The sequence below is a fragment of the Neophocaena asiaeorientalis genome, unplaced genomic scaffold (assembly GCF_003031525.2).
Source record: "Neophocaena asiaeorientalis asiaeorientalis breed wild unplaced genomic scaffold, Neophocaena_asiaeorientalis_V1.1 scaffold100, whole genome shotgun sequence".
In the NCBI taxonomy this organism is placed as follows: Eukaryota; Metazoa; Chordata; class Mammalia; order Artiodactyla; family Phocoenidae; genus Neophocaena; species Neophocaena asiaeorientalis.
The window spans coordinates 924,366-944,903 of NW_020173955.1; the positions used below are offsets into that span (position 1 = coordinate 924,366).

At 40.7% G+C, this 20,538-nt stretch overlaps 1 long non-coding RNA gene across 1 annotated transcript in view; it reads right to left on the reverse strand.

Annotated features, from left to right (window-relative positions):
* Positions 1-17,308, reverse strand: part of LOC112404871 (uncharacterized) — a 22,111-nt gene extending 4,803 nt beyond the window's left edge. The window contains exons 1-2 of the long non-coding RNA XR_003004233.1: positions 17,272-17,308; positions 4,499-4,544 (exon numbers count right to left, since the gene is read on the reverse strand). This is a non-coding gene — a long non-coding RNA (uncharacterized LOC112404871). The remainder of the gene's footprint in view (positions 1-4,498; positions 4,545-17,271) is intronic.
* Between the last annotated feature and the right edge of the window lie 3,230 nt (positions 17,309-20,538).

The following is a 20,538-nucleotide window of genomic DNA, read 5'->3' on the forward strand; positions in this document are numbered from 1 at the left end:
TTTTTTTTTTTTCAAAATGTGGAAAAAAAAAAAAAAAAAAAAAGCCCTCCCAGAGATAGATGATGGTGCTTCTGAAGGTGTTTGTTTTATGGTACATTTAACACAGAGTAAGCACTCAGAGTTACAGAGCGGGAGGGGACTTAAAGATCATCGAAAACCTCTTATCTGCTGCACCCATAGAGCGAGGCCCAGAGACACTGGTGACCTACCCAAAATCCCATAGCTAAATTAGGGTGCAGACCTGTTTTTCAAAAATTGAAGTACTGTCATTTTTCATTTCAGTTTCCTTTCCTCCCTTGGTGGTTAGGATCATTTTCCTGGTACCTCCTCTTCTTATGCCAGGCTGAGAACAACTTGCACCATATTTTACTCTGATTTTCCATGCCTTCACTGTGACCCTACATTCTTTTAGCACTCCTACATTGTGAAAACTGAACACCATCTGTCATTTGATCAGTGTACAACAGTCCCTTAAGAACTTAGTAAATGCTTTTTCTATGAAGCATCCTTTCCTTTTAAGCATAATGCAATGTTATAATTTAACTTTCAAGACCCACTCAGGAGAGAAGGGATGATAAAACAGGTCCATACGTAAACATTCTCCCCTTGGGCAGCATGACTATAAATATACCAGGATGTGCCCTTCTTGAGCTAACAACAAATTACCTAATGATCTTCCACTTCCAGGCTTTTAAGAGCCCTTCTCTCAGAAAGAAAAGGTGGTGTGTTGGTTTCTACATCATCTCTTCATATAATGGGCATAAGCTGTTATTCCATAAAGATCATCTAGTCACACAAACGAATCCAGTTGGAAACCTCCTTTTCCTTCGATTTTCTCAGTGTCTATAGGGTAGAGTCATAAACTACAGCAGGTTTTACTAATAACAGCTCACCAGAAGGACACGCTATTTGGAAATTAGGTCACATCTTAGGGCTTTCTGCCAGACTCACACACAGGAATAGTAACATCATTGCCAGAAGTATCTTTGAACACAAAGCACAACGACAGATAATGTTGTTCTCCTGGGCGATGCTGAACAGCTAGATTCCTTACAGGGTCTTGGAGCAGAAGTTTCCTGACAAAAATAAAGGGGTTGAGGGGAATGCTTTCAATGTCTGCCTTTCCAAAATAGTCTACTCCTCTGTCCATTTTCTTATTATATTTATATTCCCTGTGCCGAAAATGCCTGGCACAGAGTAGGGGATTAAAACATGTGGAATAGAGGAATGAACCATCTATTTTCTTTCTCTTCCTCTGTTATCCCATCGCTGTATTGCTTCAGAGAAACAAATAAGGTCAGGCTTTCCCAGTGAAGAGCTCAGACTCTCCCTCTGGGTTCCGTTCCTGATGTTTGTGGGACATTTGGTCAGGGTGACATGTTATCACGTGGCCTTTGAGTGCTCAGCACACTGTCCTTGTCACACACCACATGTCCTTCCTACCTTGGAGAAGGATGAGTTTAAAATCCCACTGCAGGTAACCCTGGGAGCATGCTAGAACTGTAGAATCTCAGGTCTCACCCCAGAATCAGAATCTGAGCTTTAATGGGGTCCCCAGGAGACTCATGCACACATTCAACTTTGAAAAGCATGAGTATAAAGCCTGCTTGAATGATGGATCCTCCAAATACTAACTGCCTGCTGGTCTCTTGAGATGTATAGCCTCAGAGTACATTTTGAGTAGACAGTTGTTTTCAGAAAGGAAAGAAAGACAAGGAGCCCACCAGACTGCTGGTGCTTGCAAATTGACAGCAGTCGTTAGATACATGGCAATGGCAAGGGACGGAGCATCTGCTTCAGGGGACCAAGGCTCACAGTGGGCCCAGGCAAGCAAGCGCTATTCACTTCTGTACATCTTAGCCAGACTTTGAAACTATCCAGGGCCCCTTGCCATTTTTCGTCTGTGTGTTTCATAAAAACTGTTGCCAAAGCATTTCAAAACTTAAAATTACAACTGAGTGCCTAGTTGTCTATTAAAAGAATAAAGCTCCTTGGGGGACACAAACTTCCATTCCAGAAGAAATCAATGGAAAATTTTAATCTGTCAGTGATAAATCATTGTATGTATTGATTTCCATGGCTTTTAGGGCTCTTAGCAGCAACAGGGGAAAGGCTAATCTTTCTGGAATGTGTGTGCACTTGGAGCATAGCCCCAGGGAGCAGGGAGCTTGCCCGTTAGTCAGGAGTGTGTTATAAACAAATTATAGGCAAAAATTCCTTTAACATGATAGAATTCTCCATTTCACCTACTCTTTAGCATTTATAAGGCAGACAATACCAGGGATGGAACAAATGTTTAACAACCATCTGCTTTGCATGCACAGTTGGACGGAGCAATTCACATGCAGCGTGGTGCTTTAGTCTTTCTTTTAAAATACTGCCAGCAGCATTCTTCATGAAACCCTCTCCTTCAGTGCAAACTTGAAAAAAAACAACCAAAAAACGTGCCGTACCACTGTTCTACTGGTTCTGTTTTAAGAGACTGATACACAACTGCTAAAGAATGGGAGAGAATACTGGAAACATCTATGATATACATTCCTTTGTAGATTGAATTTCACCTCCATATATTCATGGAGTTCCCGCTACCCATATGCTTCCCCCTACCCACCTCCACTTGTTAAAAGCCTACTTATTCCTCATAGAGTTCCTCTGTGTACCCTTCTCAGAGCTTACAAATTAGAGATCTCTTTGCTTCCTTTGTATTCCCATAGCAAGTTATGTGATCTTCTAGTACACCATGGAACTCTTTCTACCTTACATTAGAGTTATTTGACCTGCTTTATCTCTACTGCTACATTGTATGCTTCTTTAGAGCATCTTATTAGATATCTTTGGGGCTTTTCATCTAGCACAAGCCTTGACCCATTGTATGTAGTCCTTAAGTAGATTTTGATTTGAACAAATGAGCGTTCATTGAGTTTTCATTATCCAGTGTCTCATAGACCAGTGTGACCACAGAGCAATCAATATGGAAAAGCAAATATTAGGGGAAAAGCAATGAGACTCCACTAAGGTCTTAATTCTCTTTGTTAACCAGTCAACAAATATTTAACTAGCACCTATTGCATACTTGGAAAGAGGAAATTATAAAACAAGGAGGAGGACGTTAACAATCAGGTTATGAAGACAAAATTTTCAGGGCAAGTAAAAGGCAAAAAACTGTGAAGCAGGCAGTTTTATCCATCATCTTTTCTACACCCATCTGTCCCCCTCCCTATGATTTCCTACTGTCTTCAATTTCTCATCTCGTTTACTATGTCCCTGTGTGTGCATCTAGTGTAATACTTATCACTCCATATTATCTTTAAGTCAGGAAAGTAAGTTTGAGCCTGGGCCATAGTTGGGGTTCAAGTATGTCTTTCCCACCAATGACCCAAGGACCAGGCCTGAGTTCTTAGAGAAAGGAGCTGAGAGAGAATTTGAAAAAGGCTGTGATCACCAAGGACTTAGAAAGAGAAAGGGCATTAAGACCCAGAAAACAGGGGCTTCCCTGGTGGCGCAGTGGTTGGGAATCTGCCTACCAATGCAGGGGATACAGGTTCGAGCCCTGGCCCGGGAGGATCCCACATGTCGCGGAGCAACTAAGCCCGTGTGCCACAACTACTTAGCCTGCGCTCTAGACACCACGAGCCACAACTACTGAGCCCATGCACCACAACTATTGAAGCCCGTGCGCCTGGAGCCTGTGCTCTGCAACAGGAGAGACCGCTGCAGTGAGAAGCCCGCACACCGCAACAAAGAGCAGCCCCTGTTCGCTGCAACTAGAGAAAGACCACGGGCAGCAACGAAGACCCAATGCAGCCAAAAATAAATAAATAAATCTATATTAAAAAAAAAAAAAAAGACCCAGAAAACAAAACGTAGCACCCAGTGAAGGGCAGGGCATGCTTCCCATTTCTGTGTGGAAGACAGCTGGGTAGCAGTGAAATGTGGAATGAAGGACTAACTCTATTTCGGCTTCATTCATTCATCTTCTGTTCATGTATGTCTTGAGCTGCTAGTAAGTGTCTGGCACTGTTGTGGGCCCAAAGAATACAATACTGAAGAAAATGGACAAAGCCCCTGCCTTCCTGGAGCTCAGTGCTGCTGTGATGACCAGGAAGCACCATCTGCAGAAATTTATTCTTTTAAAATCTGCCCCCAGAAAGGAGGGCAACTGTCTGCGATTGAGAAGAAAATATGTCTCAGCCATTCTCCTGGCCCATTTTCCTCCTGTCTTTTAGCTCTGCATTTGCTTACTGGGTTAAACTTGCTTCCCTTTTTGAAGCAGGTCAGTCTGGAAAACAATAAGAATTCTCTACTCTGAACTGTTTTACAGATGCTGGCTGCCAGTCAGGCTACCTACTACAGAGATTTACCCCCTGTTAAATAGTTTTCTAGAATTTTTTTGAAAACAATGTTAAAAGCTTTAAACTAGTGTAACATAGTATCATTTTCCTTCACCGTTAAAGAAAAGTTTTGAAAGTCAAAAAGAAAAACAAGAAAACCCAGGCACCTGGCATCTTTGAGGCTTGAAAGCAGCAGAGATCAACAGGGGAGACCTGAAATGGAAACACATAAGTGGTTAGTGTGGGAACCCATGTCAAAAGCCTGGCAGGAGGCTATGTTCCTACATATGTAAGTGGGGCAAAGCTTGTGAAATTCGGGTTATTTGACTTAGGAGGACCATATTTGTACTCATGGACTGGTGAAGCCTGGACAAATTTGGGTGACATAGTAACTTATTTATTTTCTCTCCTTTTAAACTATGAACACACTGATAATAGGGACTTTATCTCACGAGCACCTAGAAGAGTTAAAGGTGCATATTCGGCATAGCTTGGTGCCCAATAATTATGTGAGAGAGGAAAGGGAAAAAGAAAATACTCTATGATTGCAAATATTTAAGATGGATCTACTTTTTTGCAAATGGCAGGAATTCATTCAAAGCCAGACCTGATGACAGTGTGATAGATCTCCATCAACATCAGATATTAAAATAAAGTGGGGAGATTGGAGGAATTCCAAAGATGCTTTGAGAAACGGCGGCATTGCTAGAATATAACTTATAGTTGCAACTGTATTTAACAAACTACATTGGGTGTCTGAGCAGTGGTTATGTGTGCTAAAATCTTTTTGATACTTTGTAGTCACACCCCCTGTGTCAAGTGCTAGACTGTGTGTTATTGATCATAAGGCCTGCAGGAATTCAAAAAAGAGCTCATTATCAGGGAACGTTTTCATCTGCCAGTTTTTAAAATAATCAGTATTACAATCTTGTCACTGGAATACTGAACTTAAGAAAGGAAGATTCAAAAAGAAGAAATAATATAAAACTGATCAGCATCTTAACCAAAAAAAAAAAAAAAAATCATTAAAGGAGTACCCAAAATGAAAATCTAAAAAGAACGGTGAAGATGCTTTTGTTTATAAATAACAGAAATAAACCCTGGCTGGTTTCAGTAACAAAGAGGACTTCATAGAGAGATAATAGCAAAGTAATATTTAGCCGGTTCACCCCAAGATGACCGTTGTACATGTTCGTGGTTGGTTGGTATTTATGCTGTACCCTTTGTTAAATATTTTGGCCATCTGCTCTGGACACTGGAGATTCTCATAGACTCCAAGGGCAAGATGCAGCTGGCCCTCAGAAATGAACTAGGACCTGTGTATCATATATGGTAGTTTGGGCAACAAGTAACAGAAAACTGACTCAAACTGGCTTATAACAGGGGTTGGCAAATGACGGCCTGCAGGTTGGTCACCAGGTGTTTTACTGGAACACATTCAGAGCCATTCATATACGTATTTCCTAAGGCTCATTTAGAGCTACAATGGCAGAGTAGATTCGTCAGGACAAAGACTTTATAGCCTGCAAATCTTAAACTTTTTACTGTCTGGCCCTTTAAGAAAAACTTTGATGACCCCTGACTTCTATAATAGGTCATTTATTATCTAAATATATTTGATTCAGTCCAGGGTGGGCTCAAAAATGCCATCAGGGACTTCCCTGGTGGTCCAGTAGTAAAGAATCCACCTTCCAATGCAGGGGAGGTGGGTTTGATCCCTGGTTGGGGAACTAAGATCCCACATGCCACAGGGCAACTAAGCCCATGCGCCACAACTACGGAGCTCCGGCGCCTCAACTAGAGTCCGAGTGCTGCAAACTGCAGAGCCCATGCACCCTGGAGCCCGCGTGCCACAGCTAGAGAGAAAACCTGCACACCACAACTAGAGAGAAGCCCACGTGCCGCAACAAGGAGCCCACGCCGCAACAAAAGATCCTGCGTGCCAGCAACTAAGACCAGATGCAGCCCCAAATAATAAATAAATAATTTTAAAAATGCTATCAAAGGCTCACACTTTTTAGAATTCTTCTTGCTGCCATCTTCGTGTTGCCCTCATCCCAGGATGGTCGCCTTCATGGAGGCAAGAGAGCTGACAGTGGCAATCAGGACTATGTGCTTCCTTGTTCATCTCCAGCAGGAAAAAGAGTAAATTGCCCCCCCTAGAAATGGAATATAAATTTTCAATCAGATTGGGCCAATATAAGAGGTATGCCCATCACTGGATCAATAGAGCTGCCAGGGGATTGTCAGGCACATATTTTTTTCAGCCAATCTATAACCCCCTCTAAGGATGGGGGGAGAGGGGGTTTCAGAACATCAGCATTGCTTAGAAAGGAGAAAGTGGAGAGTGGATGTTAAGTAAGCAAGTAGCAGTGCTGAGACAACCAGGCCTGAGAGGACTTTGGGGAACCTAGGAATCTTCTCTGCCTCCATCCCTAAATCTCTGCTTCTCTCTCTTTTAATTAATTTTTTGGCTGCATTGGGTGTTCGTTGCTGCACACGGGCTTTCTCTACTTGCGGCGAACGGAGGCTACTCTTTGTTGTGGTGCGCGGGCTTCTCATTGCAGTGGCTTCTCTTGTTGCAGAGCACAGGCTCTAGGCGCGCAGGCTCAGTAGTTGAGGCACGTGGGCTCAGTAGTTGTGGCTCGGAGGCTCTAAAGCACAGGCTCAGTAGTTGTGGTTCTCGGGCTTGGTTGCTCCGGGGCATGTGGGATCTTCCTGGACCAGGGCTCGAACCCATGTCCCCTGCACTGGAAGGTGGATTCTTAACCACTGAGCCACCAGGGAAGTCCCTCTGCTTCTCTCTTTGACTGTGATTCATTGTTCTTTCCCACTGTAGCCTGCTTTCTTCTACTTCTCCCAACACCTGCTGGAAAACAAAGCTGCCAGTAGCTCATGTGTTTACTATTGTAGTCTTATACTCTAAAGAGACTAATCTCTTTTTCTCCTTTTTATTTTCAAGTTCCTGGGGAAAGCTTTTGATTGGCCCAGGCTGGGTCAGGGGCTCATCCTTCAGTCAAAGGTGAGGTCGTGGGGCTTCCCTGGTGGCGCAGTGGTTGAGAGTCCGCCTGCCAATGCAGGGGACATGGGTTTGTGCCCCGGTCCGGGAAGATCCCACATGCCACGGAGTGGCTGGGCCCATGAGCCATGGCCGCTGAGCCTGCGCGTCCGGAGCCTGTGCTCTGCAACGGGAGAGACCACAACAGTGAGAGGCCCGAGTACCGCAAAAAAAAAAAAAAAAAAGAAAGAAAAAGGTGAGGTCATGTTCTAGAGCTTGGAAACTCTCACTATAACTAAGTAGATGGTGGCAGAGAGAGGGTCAGTTCTGGAAAATGGTGTCAGGCAGATGAGCCAATAGGTGTCTGCTACAGTATGTTTATTTCTTCACGTGAGATTAAACAGTCCATTATTTTCCATTATAGGTGATTGTGTACATGAGGATTAGTTTTCATTTTGAAAAACATAGACCCAAAAGAGCAGTCATCTAAACAGGATAGTTTATCTTTCTTTCATGTAAAGCTGCAAAGGTAGGCAAGCTGGTATGACATTTCTGCCCACTCATCTGCCGTGTTGCCCTTGTCTTCATGAGCCAGGATGTCAGTGAGAGTTCCTGCAAGTGTGTCCACAATTGTAGCAGCAGGATGGAGGACGGGACAAAGAAGGGGCAAGAGGTACATACCAACTATCACTTAAGGAAAGTTCCAGAAGTTGCCATATAAAACTTCCACCCAGTCCTTTGCAAAGGAAACTGGGAAATAGCCTATTTTCCCCTCTGAACAGCTACATGCCCAGCTAAAGAATCAGGGGTTCTATTACTGTGGAAGAAAGGAAAGCACATATTAAGGGACAAATAGCATAGTGATCATGGTCTCTGTATAGTGATTATTCATTTTTAGAATACACAGGCTTTTAAGCTAAAAAGGTTTGTTTTTAACTCAAAGGAAAAAAATAGTCCTCATTAAGAAGCATAAAGGAGAGTTTAATAATACAACTCATGTCTTGTACACCCATAATTGAAATTTAAATGCATTAAAGTAACAGAAAAATATACAAAACACAGCCATTGTTTGCTTGTGCATGTAAGAGCTTTGACTAAAGGCAAAGCTGTGTCCTAGTGAAGAACTATCTCCCAGACTCTGACAACCAGTTCGTGTCATTTTAGACAAAATTCTGTGGAATTCTGTAACTATTGTTACAGATTAGCATTCCTTAGATTCAGACTCAAACTTAGAAACATGAAATGCTGAAAAGCTATTATTTAAGCCCAGGAAGCTTCTCCCACTGGCTAAGCTATCAAGATGGAAATATCCAAAATGACCAGGTATATTTCCTCAACTGAAAAACGGGTTCCCAGTTCTACTTGCTGTGATGATAGCTTGAGACGGCTTCATCAGAAGATTTGTAACTTGCCTTTCAAATTATGATTGATGGACCTACCCTTTTCATAGCCAGTTTCCATGGAAAGGAGTTTCAAATCATATCTTCCATGCTGCCATGGTCTGTCCTTAGTGGTGACTATACAAGCCTGACTCAGTCCATTTAGACTTAGGAAAAAAGTGAACAAAGCCTATGTCTCTTGCCTGTGAATGAATGGGGAATAGAAAAAGGGATTCTTTTAGTACCTGAAAAGTTCCATCAAAACCAAGCTTCACTGCAGAGGGTGTACCAGCATTCAGGGCAACACCCTTCCTGCAGTCAGGGAGTACAAGAGCATGTACTCAAGTATTATTTGGTGACAAGAATAGAACATTATTCTGAGCAATAAAGTGTTATTCAGATTCTACCAAAGTACACAGATGCTGTAACATGGTAATTATTCTAAGGAAGAGTGTTTAATTTAGAAATTACCCAACCTTTTTGGTTTCTATTTTTGATGACATTTGTAATCTAAATTAGCAACAAACCTGTGTCTCTCAGGCTTTTACATCAAACACCAAACCTGATTCGCAATTTTATTTTAGGATCAGCAACCCATTTATTAGGGTTCAGTCTGTCTCAGAGATTTAAGGCCAGTCTAGGCCCAGGTAATCTGCAGATGAAGGGTGGAGAAGCAAAGGAATTAGTGCCCTTATCTTCAAGCAAAGCAGAAGAGTGACCATGTCACCATTGGACTGGCATCCCCCCTGTGCTGCTTCTAGACCTCTGGGCAAAAGAGGAAGTCACAGAATGGCTGATGTTTGCCAAGTGTTGAGACTTTGGCCTCTCCCTGTGAACCAACAAAATACCCATGGTGTAGCACAGGGCCTGGTACAGACAGATGCTTGAAAAATTATTGCCAAAAGAATGAATTAATAAGTGGGTTTGCAGAGGATTTAAAACTTAAGTACAATCAACATCAGACTGATTAGTATATTGGCTCACAAATGATCATAATGGTTAGATGGAATTACAGGTAGTTTTTTTAATTGTCCAAACTTCCTATAATGTTATCATATTCCTATAACTATCGTATATTCTTCTAATGCTTTTGATTTAAAAAAACCCAGTAATTTCAAGCCCTAGTGTTAAAAATTGAGTGACGAATTTTGATCTATCCAAAGTTACTTTAAGTAATAGGACTGCCATTATAAATAACAGACAATTGCTTTTTTAAAATAGAAATCAATTATTTAATCATAGTAACAAATTCTGTCTATCATATGCATAACACAGTTATAGCAAATCCACTTAAAGCTTCCCTGGAGTGGGGAAAAGAGCATGGGTGAAAACTAGAGAATAAAATAGCATATAATATTTTGGGCCTTCCATTGAGAAAGACTGTGAGATGAATTACCCTATTTTAACCTCTGTACCCACCATGTTCTCATTTACGAAGTACCCACCATGTCGTGGTTAGGTTTACCAGGAAACACTCAAGAGCAACCTCAGAAATTTTGTCATTAGTACATGTAGTCTGCCTCATACTACTGAGAACAGTACTTCTTGAAATGTCTCAAAAAGGGAAGTATTAATATAAACATGTAACAGCTATGGTGGCCATCAGACCTCGGCCAACGGTGTCATTGCTTTTACCCACAAACCAACTTGCTGTCAGAATCCTTCCCACTTTCATCTGAGAAAACAGATCACATGAATTTTAAGGCCCTTCACAGTACCATGAACACTATGAGCCCTGTCCAGATTGGAACTATGAATATTATCATTCAAAGACAATATAGAATAAATATTGAGGAGCTGTTTTGACCATGAGCCCTGATAAATTCTATCCTTCAGCTAAATGCCTTTCTGATGTCTTCCCAGCAGTAACACCCAGGTTATTTGAGTATTTAAAAGGAGGCTTACCAAAAAAGAAGGGATAGAAGGACAAGATATTTTATCAAGTTCCTCAAAAGCAACAGTTGAAGTGAACAGACTGTTGTGGGTGCTTTTAATTTGTGAGTTTGTGAAGTTATATTCTCATTTCTGTCATTAAGAAGTAAGAGGTAAAAATCCCTTTTAAAATCACTGAACCAACATGGATAGGGTCTTTATAGACTTTTCTCATACCTGTCATTTCTGTCTCTGAAGATTTGAATTTTCATTCATTTAAAAATATTTACTGATTTCCTACCAGGCAGCTAACACTGATCTGGTGCTTAGAATACATCAGTGAACAAAATAAACAGATCCCTGTCCTAATGGAGACTACATTATAGGTGGGAAGCAGAAAATAAACCATAAATACAGTAAGTGATTTCAATAGACATTAGAAGGCATAAATGTTATGGAAAATGGAAATAGTAAACCAGGGTAAGAGATCAAGAGTGCTAGAGGTGAAGAGGGAAGGAAAGTTCAGTTGAAATAGGTGGCAGGGTGGCCCCATTGAGAAGGTGAAAACCTAGGGAACATGTGAAGAAGGTGAGGGGGCGGGCCATGTGGCCTTCTGGGTAAAGCTTTCCAGGCCAAAGGTCTGAGGTGTTTGAGGAACAACAAGAAGACCAGCATGGCTGGAGAGGAATGAGTGAAGGTGAAGTTAGCAGCAGTTGAGGCCAGAAAGGTGATGAGGAAGCAGGTCATCTGGGTTGCATAAGCCTTTGAGGGGACTTGTTTTACTCTGAGTGAAATAGGACACCATTGCGAGGTTTCTGAGCAGAAGAGTAGCATGATCTGACTTTATTTTTGAAGTATCTCTCTGACTGAATTCTTGAGACTAGCCTGTAGTAGAAGCAAGGGGCAAGGGTTAGAAGCAGGGCGACTTGTTAAGAAGTGATGGCAGTTATCCAAGAGAGAGATGACAGTGGCTCAGACCAGGCTAGGAGAGGTGGAGGTGGTGAAAAGTGGTTGGATTCCATATATATTTTGAAGGAGGAGCCAGCAAGACTTGGATGTGAGAAAAAAGACAAAAGAAGAGTCAGGGATGACTGTAAGGTTTTTGTTCGGAACTAATTAAGGATAGAGTCGCCATCCACTGGGGAGGTGTAGACTGTGGATGGGGCAGGCTTTAAAAGGAAGAATGGGAGTTTGAGTCTGGACTTGTTAAGTCTGAGATGTCAGGTTGTCAGTTGCATAAAGGTCTGGAGTTCAGAAGAGGAGTCTGGGCTGGAGATACACTTTTGGCAGCATGTAGATGATATTTCAGGCCATGAAACTGGGTGAGATCATCAAGGGAGGGAATAAGGAACAGAAGAGGCCTAAGAAGAAGACCCTGCAGCTCTCCAGGGTTATAAGGTCAGGGAGGAGAGGAGGGACCAGCAAAGGAGACTGAGAAGGAATGCCCAGTGAGGAGGAGGAAACCCAAGAGAGGGTGTGTCCTGGAAGCAAAGTGAAGAAACTGTTCCAGAGTAGAGGGAGAAACCAGCTATGTCAAATGCTACTGACACACACCTACGCTGAGGCCTGAGAACTGACAGATGGACCTATAAAAGTACAGTCATTGGCATCTCTGAAAAGAGCAGTTTCAATGAAGCATTCATGGGAGACACATGTTTGGAGCAAGTTTTAAGAGGTGGTAAGAAGAGAGACATTAGAGGCAGCAAATATAGATAACTGGTTAAAAAACTTTTGCTTAAAAGAGTACAAAGAAATGGAACTATGGCCCTCATTTTTCTTAAATGTTTATTCATGTATTAATATGAAAAATTAATAATTTCCAAATTAATGCCCTGTTTTCTTTCAAGCAGGCAAACATGTCCTAAACATGGTTATTTACTATGGAGTTATTTAACAAACTATTAATATTACTCTTGGTATAAAGTCATTTCAGAGATTATAAAATAATTTCTGCTATAAAAGACCCTTGATGCATAAGATCCAGCAATCCCACTCCTAGGCATATGTCTGGAAAAGATGAAAACTCTAATTCGAAAAGATACATGCACTCCAATGTTCAGAGTGACACTATTTACAATAGCCAAGATATGGAAGCAACTTAAGTGTCCATCGACAGATGAATGGATAAAGAAAATGTGGTGTATACACACACACACACACAATAGAATACTACTCAGCCATGAAAAAGAAAGGAATGAAATAATTCTATTTGCAGCAACATGGATGAACCTAGAGATTATCAAATTAGGTGAAGTAAGTCAGACAGAGAAAGACAAATATATGATATCACTTATATGTGGAATCTAAAAATAATGATACAAATGAAGTAATTTACAAAACAGACTAACAGACATAGAAATAAACTTACATTTACCAAAGGGAAAAGTGGGGGAGGGATAAATTAGGAGTTTGGGATTAACAGATACACACTACTATATGTAAAATAAACAACAAGGACCTACTGTATGGTATGGAGAACTATATTCAATATCTTGTAATAATCTATAATGGAAAAGAATCTGAAAAAGAATGTAAGTAGGTAGGTAGATGGATAGATATAGATATACATAAAACAAAATGAGGAGACAGAGGAATATGTTCCAAACGAAAGAACAAAATAAAACCCTAGAAGAAAAACCCTAATGAAATGAAGATAAGTAATTTACCTGATAAAGCCTTCAAAGAAACAATCATAAAGATGCTCACTGAGTTCAGGAGAAGAATGGAGGAACTTAGGGAGAACTTCAACAAAGACTTAGAAAATATAAGAAACAACAAATCAGAGCTGAAGAGTACAATAACTGAAATAAAAAATATGCTAGAGGGAATCTACAGCAGATTAGATAATACAGAAGAACGAATAAGTGATCTGGAAGATAGAATAATGGAAATCACCCAACCAGAACAGCAAAAAGAAAAAAGAATTTTTTAAATTGGGGAGCATTTAAGGAACCTCTGGGACAACATTAAGCATAATAACATTTGCATTATAGGGATCCCAGAAGGAGAAGAAAGAGAGAATGGGATAGAAGACTTACTTGAAGAAATCATGGCTGAAAACTTCCCTAAACTGGGGAAGGAAACAGACATCCAAGTACAGGAAGTACAGAGAGCTCCAAACAAGATGAACTGAAAGAGATGCACACCAAGACATTAAAATGAAAATGGAAAAGTAAAGATAAAAAGAGAGTCTTAAAGGCAGCAAGAAAAAAAGCAACTAATCACATACAAGGGAAACCCCATAAGACTGTCAGCTGACTTTTCAGCAGAAACTTTACAGGCCAGAAGGGAGAGGCCGGATATATCTAAAGTGCTAAAAGGAAAAATCTTACAACCTAGAATACTCTATTTGGCAAGGTTATGATTCAGAATTGAAGGAGAGATAGAGTTTCCCAGATAAGTAAAAACTAAAGGGGTTCATCACACCTAGACAGTCTTAAAAGAAATGTTAAAGGGTCTTCTTTAAGCAGAAAAGACCACAAATAGAAATAAGAAAATATATGAAGGAAAATCTCACTCATAAAGGCAAATAAATAGTAAAGGCAGTGGATCAGCCACTAAAAAGCTAGTGTGACAGTTAAAGGACAAAAGTAGTACAATCAACTATAGCTACATAGGTAGTTAAGGGACACACAAAATAAAAAGATATAAAATATGACATATAAAACATGGAAACGGGAATAAAAACGTAGTGCTTTTAGAATGCCTTCAAACTTGAGTGACTATCAGCTTAAAATAGACAGCTATAGATACGGGTTGATATGTATGAACCTCATGGTAATCACAAACAAAAAACCTACAATGGATACACACACACAAAAAGAAGGGAATCCAAACATAACAATAAAGGAATCCATCAAACCATAAGTGAAGAAATTAATATCAAAAAACCAACAACATGACTAAAAATTAGGCAGAAGATCTGAATAGACATTTTTCCAAATAAGACAGATGGCCAACAAGAACATGAAAAAGTGCTCAACATCACTGATCATCAGGGAAATGCAAATCAAAACCACAGTGAGATACCACCTCACACCTGTCAGGATGGCTGTTATCAAAAAGACAGGAAGCAGTAAGTGTTGGTGAGGTTGTGGTAAATTGGGAGCCCTCGTGCGTTTTTGGTGAAAATGTAAACTGGTGCAGCCACTATGCAAAACAGTATGGAGGTTCCTTAAAAACCTAGAAATAGAAATACATAACATCCAGCAATTTCACTTCTGGGTATTTGTCTGAAGAAAATTAATTCAAAAAGAACTCATGCCCTTATATTCACTGAAGCACTGTTTACAGTAGCCAAGATATGGAAGCAATGTACGTGTCCATCAATAGATGGATAGATAAAAAAAGATGTGAGATATATATATACACATATGAAATCTAAAAAACAAAACAAACAAGCAAATTAAAACAGAAACAGACTTATAGATACAGAGAACAAACTGGTGGTTGCCAGAGGGGAGGAGAGTGGGGGAATGGACAAAATAGGTGAAGGGGATTAAGAGGTACAAACTTATCTATATAATAAATAAGTCACAAGGATGTAATGTACACATAGGGAATATAGTCAATAATATTGTAACAACTTTGCACGGTGACAGATGGTAACTGGACTTATTTTGGTGATCATTTCATAATATATAAAAATATTAAATTATGTTGTACACCTGAACCGAATATAATATCTCAATATAAATAAATAAACACATAAATAAGGTTTACTCCCCTCTCCCACAACAAAGCCATAACTAGGAATCAGACAGACCAGTATCTGAGTCCCAGTCTCTCAGATTACTTACTAGGCAGCTTTGGGTCAATCATCAACCTGCCGGGGACTTGGTTTCCTCACCGGTAAAATAAATGAGAATCATTTTGTCTACCTTCATGGGTGAAGATCAAGTCAGTTAAGGCAGGTAAATCACTTGGCAACTAGTAAACTCTCAACAGTTGGCAGCTAGCAGAGTTCACTATTTGGATGAAGAGGATATGGTCAGGAGCCCTCCTAGGCAGACCCTGGAGAGGAGATGCTGCAGCAACGTGTGCAGTGGGAAAGGGGTGTCCACGCCGACCCTTGGGAACTCCCAGGATCTGCCATATCAGTCCTGGTACTGCCCCCAGAACCCTCACCCTCACTCATAACTCCTCTGGTGGAACTGAAAGTATATGGAGAACTTCGCAAATGTCAACTGTGGCTAATAATCTATCCCACTGAGAAACTCATAAAAGAAAACACACACATACCCGTGCACACAGAGACAGTAATCTAGCTTCAGAGCAATCAAGAATGTTATTTTCCCTGGGCCAGAGCAGGGTCAGAGATATTCTGGGACCTGTCCTCAGGGGAATTATTTCTAAGGACCTTGATAAAATGTACAAAGCTAGGGCAGAAAATAGCAAGGTGAAAAGCAGTGGTTAGGTAGAGGGTTCTCTAAGAGAAACAACTAGTGAATTGGTTCAATTGGAGCTTCTTTTATATATTGATTCCTACTCCCAGGTCAGCAGCATCACTTTCCAGGTGATGTGAAGATGGTGAGTATACAGCAAAAGGGCCTGGCAGGTATACAGAGCTAAGCTAACAACTGTCGATACTGCCCGTAAAATATTTTCACTCCTGGTTTTAGGGGGCTGCTTCTATACAGGATCCTTTCTACTACTCTGCTGGTAATAGCACCTCAAAGATCTATGAAACAAATCTCAAGTTGACAAATTTATAGCTGAATGAATATAGGCTTTGGGGTTCCACAAAATTGGAGCTCTCCTAATACCAGCCAGGAAAATGTGGCTAAATTACCTAACATCTCAGAGCCTTGGTTTGCTCATCTGTTAAATGGGCCTTAATAAAGCCTACTTCTCTGGGTTGTTGCCAGGATCAAATGAGAAATGTATGCAAAACTCCCAGCACCATGCATGATACACAGAAAGCACTCAAGAAGTGGTAGAGTATTACCATTAAGTAAAAGGACTGATGATTCTTTAATGCTTTCTTTTAACAAGAGTTTCCATCCATCCCCAACAAAGGAAAGCTACTCTAATAAACCAGTCATTCATGTGATTTGTGATTTCACTGTCCAACCCAAGTTCCTGTGGAATGTTTAGTGTAATCCAGTTGAACCCTCAGCAAGGTCCCTGGGCCTGATCTTCAAATCCAGTATCACTATGGCAAAGAACCGGAAGAGGGGAGAAGAGTAACACTGTATCAAACATGCCCTCTTTCCTTTTTCCTAAAGCCTGTTTGTCCCCTTCTCCCGATGGCTCTTCAGTTCCCAGAGAGCAGAAACTCCTGGGAAACAGGAAGTAGCAAAGGCCTGTGAGAAAATCCCCAGACGGAGATCAGCAATAAATCTCTCCCAGCAACAGTTTGGTCAGAAGAGGGAAATTCCCCACCAGCCCTCAAAAACAGCCCCTCAAGAAAGCTTAGAGGAGGTTAATTTGGGAAATCCCCTCAGAGGCAACAGAACAGAAACGGAAATCTGCTTCTTAAGAGATGTCTGAAAGGAGTAAGCCAATTAGTGGCTGTCTGGAGAGTGCTCTGTGTTAAGCCAAACTGCTGCTGCTACCCCGCTTCCACCTTTTCATCCTGATCCTGAGGGCAACCCTAAAGGGACCCAGTTGTCAGAGCCACTTGACACCCACTCTTCCCAGATTCCCATCCCATTAGCCCCACCACCACCACCATAAACTCTCTCCATACCTACGGTAGAATATCCAGCCACCGTTGTCATTCTGAGTTTCCTTTAGAGCCAGGAAGCAACAAACCTTGGGGTTTTACTGAGTTCTAATTTGAATGTGACCTTGGGGTCACGTTTCTTAGCTGCTGCTAAGCTCCTGTCGGGGAGGAATCCTTCCCACAAAGAAGAAAAACAGAATCATAGAAACCTTGTCCCTTTGAAGGGCTTAGAATGGAATGTCCACTGATGAGTGGGAGCAGAGAAAGTATATAAACACTGTTGGAAAGGGGCCTGGGAGGGAGGGGGATGGGGACTGTCGGCTTATGGCTCACTGATCTCTACGTGCACTTGAGGCCCACGTCCCAGCTCACCACGAAGCATGCCCCTTCCCGCACGACTTCCACTGGCTGTTTGTTTTTTGTTTTAATTTTTATTTTATACTGGAGTATAGCTGTTAATTAACTATACTCCATTGGGTGTTTTTTTTTTGATCTGTGATTTTTTTTTTAATTACTTAATTTATTATTTATTTTTGGTTGCATTGGGTCTTTGTTGCTGCGCGCGGGCTTTCTCTAGTTGCAGCGAGCGGGGGCTACTCATCGTTGTGGTGCATAGGCTTCTCATTGCAGTGGCTTCTCTTGTTGCAGAGCACGGGCTCTAGGTGCGCGGACTTCAGCAGTTGTGGCTTGCGGTCTCTAGAGCACAGGCTTAGTAGTTGTGGCACACGGGCTTAGTTGCTCCGTGGCATGTGGGATCTTCCCGGACCAGAGTTCAAACCCGTGTCCCCTGCATTGGCAGGCAGATTCTTAACCGCTGCACCACCAGGGAAGCCCCTTGATCTGTGATTTTAAATGACCATTTTGGGAAGATGACAAAAATGAGATTTTAGTAGAAGAGAGAGGAAAGTAGACTTCATGACAGCTAAAACTTTCTTTACTGTATACTTACCCCAAATAGATATAAAATTTTGGAAAAGAGAAGTTTTTAAAGGAGTAAGTACTCTGTGTTTAAAATTCTATAAAATATGCTCTGCTAGAGTATGTGCCCTTTTATGTAGTCAGGACACACTATTGTATGATTCATAATTACAGGTTCCACTTTAAAATACTTTTTGACTCCTGGAAAACTACCCTGCCAAAAATCACTTTCCTGGTACTTTCAAACAAACATGGTTCTTATTCACTTCAGTTCATGTGGCTTTGTTAAGATTCTTTTTCCAGAGATTGTAAAGATTCTTAGCCACCTACTTTACTCCATGCTTGGAATAAGCCAGAAAACTCCTTTTTGGGTTTACATGTTTTGAAGCAATTAGCCTAGTCTTTAAATTCATTCTGTATACACAAATAATAATTACAGTAGTTACATTGAAATGATTATCCTACACTTGCAAATTCTAGATAGTCAACATACCCTCAAGAGGTATTATTCCATTTTTTTCATTTGGGAGCCTAGGAGGTATTTAATTCTCACTTTCTAGCAAGGCCAAAGAATATTTCTGATTTCAGGGTAAACTTTTCATCTGTTCTCAGTGCTACTGTAGTTACGAATGTGAAATCAATTAAATGATGCACGTCAGCAAAAACCAGCTCTTTAATGCAGTCACAGATGAAACAGATTCCAACATGGGTCTGAGAGTAATAAATAAACTAATAAAAAAGGAAACCAGGGAGCAACTTTGATGGAAGTAAGCTGTTTGCCTTTGCCCTAGAAAGTTTATAGTGTTTTAAACGATTGTAAACATGTCAGTATACATGGATACTGTTTCCATAGCAGCATAGCCACAGTTAAGAGTTTCTCCAAACATACCCAAAAGGAAACTAAAAATAGCTTGTCTTCAATATCAAAATACGTACGTATACATTTTCAGACAACAGTACACAAAGTAATGTGTAATTAGAAGTTCTGCAGACACCAACCTTTCACAAAAGCACATCACAGGTGACTTTAAAAACTAATGAGTTCAGTACATATAGGAATGGGAGAGAGACCAAAGAGTCCAAGAGAGGGAAAGACGCCACCTTGAACTCTGAGATCAGAGGCTCGTGACCCCAAATGCCTCCAACCGTTGCTTTTTCTGCTCCACCTGACACTTCCCTGGCCCCCAAGGGCCCCTGTGTCCTTGGCTCCTATAAAACTGGCTCCTATAAAACTGGGGTTGAGTGCATGATACGTATTATTATCTCCATTTATGGCAGTATTCTCTCATCTTCTTAAGTTTTCTAGCCAATATATTTCATACTCTCAATAGAGATTGAACAGTAGTTGCATTTTAAAAAATAATGTAAGACCAAATGCCACACTTTCCCAATGAACTTACTTCAACTGACATATAGAGACAGGAATATTGATTCCAAAATGAAGACAGTGTGTCAGTATACTTTTTGCAGCTTTGCGGTTTGTACTTTTTATTTATAGTATATCCAAGAATTACAAGTATTTTAAAAACATCATCTAGTGGGAAATATTCTTGCTAGGGTATTTGCAATTTGTCATCTAAGCTGGGACACTTTTGAGAGTGAAAGAGAGTATTGTTTATAATTACATTGGGGAAACAGGTGTAAACCAAGACTGCCTCAGGCAGGCCCAGACAAATGGTCACACAATATTACACCCAAGAGTATAAGCATCTTGAGGGCAGGGATGAGGTTTATTTATTTTTGTACTTCAGCACCTATTGCAGTGCTTTATACCTAGAAAGAACTCAATAAATTCTTGTTAAGTGAATGACTTTTGTCATTGGATTATATTCTGTAAAACTTTAAAAAGTATTTTTATACATAACACTAAGCTGGGCATATTTCTTTTTTTTAGTCCACAGTCTATGTGTTAGGGTTAAATAAAATCCAACATAGCTCTGCAGGTGAATCTTTCTTCTCCATCATCCAATCTTCTCCTTGAAAGTAAAGAGGATAAAACTGGAAAAGTAAAATATACCTATGAGTCATAAAAAATAATTCTATCAGTGTGGGATGATTTATGAAAGCACTGAAGGAGGTTTAGAGTATGGATTCAGATAAGAAGCAATTTCATACTCTACAATGGTTATTATCCTGGTTTCCTTTTCTCTTGCCAGGAATGTTGGCCACTAGGGAGAAATACAGAACAAGTATCAAATGAGTACACTCCAACTAGGACGGATGCTGTTTGTCTTTCACAATGAGGAGTTGGGAGGAGTACGAGCCATTGGTGAATTCCCAGGAGTAATGGTAAGAGCCTCTTCGCCTTCTGCCAGGATCTCCCAGGAACACAGGGAATGTCTTACACAAGTCACTTTCCATTTGATGGACCCC